This window comes from Peromyscus maniculatus, chromosome 10, assembly GCF_049852395.1.
Source record: "Peromyscus maniculatus bairdii isolate BWxNUB_F1_BW_parent chromosome 10, HU_Pman_BW_mat_3.1, whole genome shotgun sequence".
In the NCBI taxonomy this organism is placed as follows: domain Eukaryota; kingdom Metazoa; phylum Chordata; class Mammalia; order Rodentia; family Cricetidae; genus Peromyscus; species Peromyscus maniculatus.
In genome coordinates, this window is record NC_134861.1 from 23036721 (window position 1) to 23042810 (window position 6090).

Below are 6090 nucleotides of genomic sequence, written 5' to 3' on the forward strand. Positions count from 1 at the left end.
TCAGAATTCCAGCCGAGTGGGAGGAGAGGTTGGTTTCACTGTGGGGAGGAGAAAGAGAGCCCAGGGTCCGAGGCTTGCAGGAGATGTTTGACCCTAAAGAGAGAGGCGGCGGGACTCCAGGGAGGGAGTTTGCCCAACACCGGACACCGAGCAAGGAAGGCTCTCTTCCCCGGGGAAGCGCGGGCCCGTGTCCGGTCCTAGAAGCTTTCTTCGGCAGGTGCCTGGCCAAATCGCAAATTCAGCTGGACACGGCCTCTGTCCTGAGCTAGTTTACTTCACTTGCTTAGTTTGGGGTAACCGAGTGCCTCACAGAGAACCCCCCGACATTCTTTGTGGAATACTTCCCAGGGCATACACTTCTCTTTCATTCTAAGGCTCGGACTCCTCTATGGGAGCTCCACACTAGCATTATTATGTAACTTCTCTGTTAGGTGACATCCCTGTCTTACCCCGTGCACTGGGCGAGTGGCCACACTAATAAGCAAGGGCTTGGGTGAGTTGCTCCAGCCCCGAAGGGACCCTTCGTGGGGCCTGGCATCCCTGCGGCTTTTGTATTTCAGTTTTACCGTATGGACCAGCGTTAATCATGGTAATCTCCGTGGTGCGGGGGGAATTACCCAGGCACGCCTGGAATCCAGAGAGCCTTTGTGGAAATGGGCCTCAGAATTAGAGGCCGAAGTGAGGTGTCATTGTGCTTCCTATTTTGCTCTTGTTTACTAGTCTGAGCTTAAAAAATCACACCTATTATTCTAAGATATTGGGCAATTATAGGAAACTTGATATTTTAAAGTCATGCTTTGATTATCTGAATTTCTTTTTTTCTTTTTTTTTTTTTTTTTTTTTTTTTTTTTTCGAGACAGGGTTTCTCTGTGTAGCTTTGCGCCTTTCCTGGAACTCACTTGGTAGACCAGGCTGGCCTCGAACTCACAGAGATCCGCCTGCCTCTGCCTCCCGAGTGCTGGGATTAAAGGCGTGCGCCACCACCGCCCGGCGATTATCTGAATTTCTAAGACTCTAGTATAGGGAAAAGCCCCAAAGTGATTGCTTGCCATTAGCTAAGAGTGGTGCAATAATCAAGGGGATTATAAAGGGCTGGTGTCCTGGGTTCAAATTCTGCCTCTTACTGCTGATAGTAGCATGCTTTAATTTCTTCATTAGAGATGATGGTGATGACTATGATGATGCCTATCTTGAATTACTGTGCAGATTAGTAAACTGGTTCACACACCTTCCCAAGAAGAGCACCTCGCACGTTCTAAAGCAAGACTTGAGTGTCTGCTGTTGACCAGGAACTGAGGAGCAGCAGGGACATTGTTGAGATTACATTCTAGTGAGGAAAGGCAGGCGAAAATACGCAATTATGCAGGTAGTAGATATTCTGGAGAAAAATAAGGCAGGCAGGGAGAGAGTGTAGGAGGGGGCTGTCTAAGTCGGGTAGTCTGGTAAAGTGACCTTGAGAAGAACTCTGAAGGAAGGAGGGAGGGTCGGCGGGAGGGCAGGACCTCCAGAGGAAGAGGTGGCTGGCAGCAGGAACTGTAAAGACGGAGCCCCAAGGTGGGACCTTGGGGCTCTGCTGGGCTGGTGGTGCAGAACTGAGTGCTAAGGTCTTTTACTCCAAGGAAATGGGAAGACACTGGAAATCTCTGAGCAAGGGAGAGGAAGCTTGTTTTGGGGGGTTTGGGGGAGCAAACCCAGGACCTTGCATGTGCAGGGCAAGCCTACTGCTGCTGAGTCACATACTGGATCTGTACCCTCTCCATCAGACGGGACAAGGGCCTCAGAGAACAGGCAACAGGTAGTGAGACGGGGCAGGGAGTGGGAGGCCCCTGCTTGGCCCAGAGGAGAGGAACGGCAGTTTAGATGCCAGGGCAGGGACCCTCCAGGGCACCTAGCAGTTCCCACCACCAAGCTCTCACAGTTTGTCACTGAGCTTCCCTCAGGGCTTAGAAGCTTCTAGTTCTGAAAGGCTGTGTGAGGGGTACCAACCACACAGTGAGGTTAAGTGTGGTGTTGCTGCTAAATGAACCTCATGATACGTGGCTTTTCAGAGTGAAGAATAACCCTTAGATTTGTTTGTGACTGGAGTTTAAGATGTTGGGTTGCTGAAGATGGGTTTCTTACATCCTAGGGGTATAAAGAATTAGCAAGCTGGGTGGTGGTGGTGGTGGTGGTGGCGGCGGCGGCGGCGGCGGCGGCGGCGGCGGCGGCGGCGGCGGCGGCGGCGGCGGCGGCGGTGCACGCCTTTGATCCCAGCACTCAGGAGGCAGAGCCAAGTAGATCTCTGTGAGTTCGAGGCCAGCCTGGTCTACAGAGTGAGATTCAGGACAGGTACCAAAACAACACAGAGAAACCCTGTCTCGAAAAACAAACAAACAAACAAAAAGAATTAGCAAGGTGCAGAACAGCCTGGCCTATGTCAACATGATAAATTTCCTTTATTAAAATAAAACGAACAAAAAAAGCTTGATTCTTCTCAGTCAATCTAATGGTTAATTATACATAAGAGAGAAAGCCTAAAAGCTTGTCTTTGTAGCTAAAAATCTAAGCAGGGTTGAACAACTTCCTATACAGGAAAGCTACTAGCGAATTAATGAACTAAAGCTTCCAAATTTTCCTGAGTTCCTAGAGTGAAAGACAGGCAAACATTTCACTATGCCTTGGTTATAGGCATTTATCTCCAAAAAAGATTAACCAAGAATATGATCTGATTATGAAATACAGCCAGAACTCACGATGAACAACATTTCTGCGAGGAACTTCTTTTTAGAAGTTCTCAGGAACTAAAAGTCTAAAACAGCAGCAGTCAGATGTGATTGGTCTGGAAAAATATGCAAGTAGGTCTTTGAAGATGGCTTCTCAGATTAAAAACAGGAGCCCGATTTCTTTGTCCCCTTTGATCCTGTAGACTTGCCATCATCTGTGCTTGCAGATTTCTGAGGGCTCGAGGAGAGCGATGCCCGCCTGTACCCCAGCCAGCACCTTATCAGTATTGCTGTAAGAAGTGGGACTCAAGAGCCAAGATCTGTAAACATTCCACCAAGTACCTCTAACAGGATGGCCCCCCAGAGCCCTGTGGGGGTAGCCACGAGCTCACAATGTCCCTGCACCCTGTTCACTATTGCCTGGTTAATTTTGATATAAACCTGATATGCTTATGGTGCCTGAATATTTATTAAAATTAAACCTCTCAAAGCATTTGCTGTGTTTGTTGTCCGAATGACGTTGATTCCCTCAGACTCTGGGCTGGCAAGGGAGGCCATAGCCCACTCTGAGGAGCAGGGCCCTGCACAGTGCTGTAAGTTCACCCAGGCATTTAGTTCTTAATAATTGTTTTTGTTAAGCCAGTCCGTGCTCTTATGACCAATATTCACAAAAGGCAACAAAATACCCAAACTCAGCATTCTTTGATTTGCCTACTTAGGTAGGAGGGCACATTATCAAGCAACTTTTCTGGATTTCAAACCATGATTACAGTTTTTAATTATTTTAGGAACTATAGCCTGGTTATCAAATAATTCTCTTAGACATACACAGAATTTTCTCATACCCAAACAATTAAGAGACAGCTGTAAAACTTGGCAGTCAACACTGGTTTTGAACATTTCATTAACTTCTGTTATTTATGGGGAAGCTAGACCCAGCCTCCTGCATGTGTTTTAATTACAGAGCACAGAAAGGACTGACCTCAGAAAGTGCCCCCCCAGAAGATAGTTGTGACCCATTCCCTGGAAGAGAGCAGGGCTTCAAAGACTGTGCAGTTCCATGTTCCCTGTCCCCTTCCGGGTGGCTCCCTTCTGTGAATGGTAAAAAAAGCCTGGCAAATCGGAGGCACAACTCAGCTTCCTGCCCCCAGAACTGGCATTGTGAACGGAAGGTGTTTGAGACTCCTCACAGCTAGTCTTGTGCCAGTTCTGAGAGTTATTGCCTGCACTGGGGCCTTCTCCCCAGCTCACCTTCCAAGAAACTGCTGAGACCAGAGCTCTCTGGGTGTGTGACGCTCCTCATTGTTCTGGACACTTCTGTTTTCAATTGTTGGTGCATAGTCCTCCCTTTCGTGGTTCTGTGATTTTATTTTCTTGTTTGGTGGTATAAAGGGCTTTTTCATCTTGTAGTTTTGTGGGAACTTGTATGGCTTGGGTTGGTAGAAGAGACACTCTGTCCCTTGGGGATTTAGAGTCCCTGACCCACAAGAGGGAAGTCAGGAAGCATCTGCCTGGTGCTCAGGAGGAAACATCTAGGTGACACAGATTGCCAGCCTCCTTCAAAGCTGAGGATGGTTTCTACAAAGAACATGGAAGTTTAAACTTGATGTTCACATTTGAATGCTCGTGTGTTTTGCATGTTTAGGGATTCATTGAGCTAGGCTCTCCTGTGGTTGCTGTTTTGTTAATGTTTTACTTTCATAAAAAAGGCCAGTCATGTTAGTATGTTCTTTAATACCAGCACTAGGGTGGCAGAGGCGGGCAGATCTCGGTGAGTTCAAAGACCAGTCTGGTCTACATAGTGAGCTTGCCAGGCAAGCCAAAGCTACATAGTGAGACCACCCTCTGCCCCCAGCAAAACAACTACACCACAAAAATAGGGACCCGCCACATGCATATCTTCACTTAAAGTGTTTAGCTCTGTGTGTCTCACGGACACCACTGTTACCGTAATGTTAGGGCTAAGGACACACAAAATATGATTGAATAGTCTACCCACAATATACCCCTTTGGAATATTTTCAGCTGGTTATCCTGAGAAGTTGCAGATAGGGGAAGCTCTGAAAAGGAATTTTCATCTATAAGGGAAGGAAAATTGTGTTAATAATTCCCTATATCAGGACGAGGGATACCCTGAATGATTTTATGCCTGGAGAGGCCACAGAACCAGAGAACCTTTATTCCCTATGCATTTCCTGCCTACTTTCCCATAACATGTCATTACCCCCACCCCAAACCCCTGTTCTCCATAGCTCAGGGTGCTGCATGGGCTTCTGACATCTGCTCCCTCTCTGATTCTCCTATTTTTCTGAGACTCTCATGACTGTGCATAATTAAATATAATTTCGCTCTTTTTAATCTATCTTTTGTCAGTTTAATTCATAGGCTAGGAAAGAGCTAGGGAGGCAAAGGAAATCCATCTTCCGTTCCTACATCTGTGTGATAGATTCCGCCTCCGCACACTGTTGCTTCCGTGTGGCAGTATTCAGAATGAGTCTCTGAGCATCTCTGCTGACATGCTGCCTGTAAGAAAAGGAGGCCCCGGTGCTTTGAATTCAGACACTAGTTCCAACATTCTTGGTCAGGTAGCACACCCCCATCGAAGTCCAGCCCCTCTGATGGTTTCAAACAGAGCCGTTCAAGTGATTGCCTCATAGCCTGAGTGCACCGTGGAAGAACACGCTTTCTAGTATTTCTTTGTGGTACTCAGTATGAACACTCCCTGTACGACTGAGCTGTTCCTGCAGCCTGAAAACATTGTGAATTAAGAATTTGGAACTGACAGTCTGCTTTGATTACGCTTGTTACATGTTGTTCATTCAGTGTTCGTAGCTCTGCTTTCTCCTGAACCTGAGAACTAGTTGGGACTCTGTATGTTGAGGAGGCTTTGGACTGGGTACCACTTTTCAAGACTGCCTAGCGTAGAGATGGGATGGAGTAAAGGTAGGAGGGCTTTGTCATCTTTTCTTAAAAGCCACCTCTCTATTATTACCAGGAAGAAATAAAAGTAACTTAGTGAGTGGGAGGAAGCAAAGTCACTGTGTGATTCTTGTTTTGAGATGAGCTCTTACTGTGTAGCTCAGGCTGGCCCCAAATTATCATCCTTCCTGCCTCAGCCTCCTGTGTGCGAGGATTACAGATGTGTACAACCACTCTAAGCTGGATCCCAGAAAGGGAGAACTGGGATTCTCTGCCAGGGAGAACCCCATCATGAGGAAAACAGCTACCTCATACCTGCTTTTAGATGCTTATGAGAGGGGCAAGCTTCACGCTTCTCTGCTCCCTGCTTTCTCACTTTTCTTGGTTAGCAGGTGTCTTCTGGATGCCAGTCTGGAATCTTCTCACACACAGTTCTGTCCCAGTTCCCACACTTAACGTAAGATGGTAT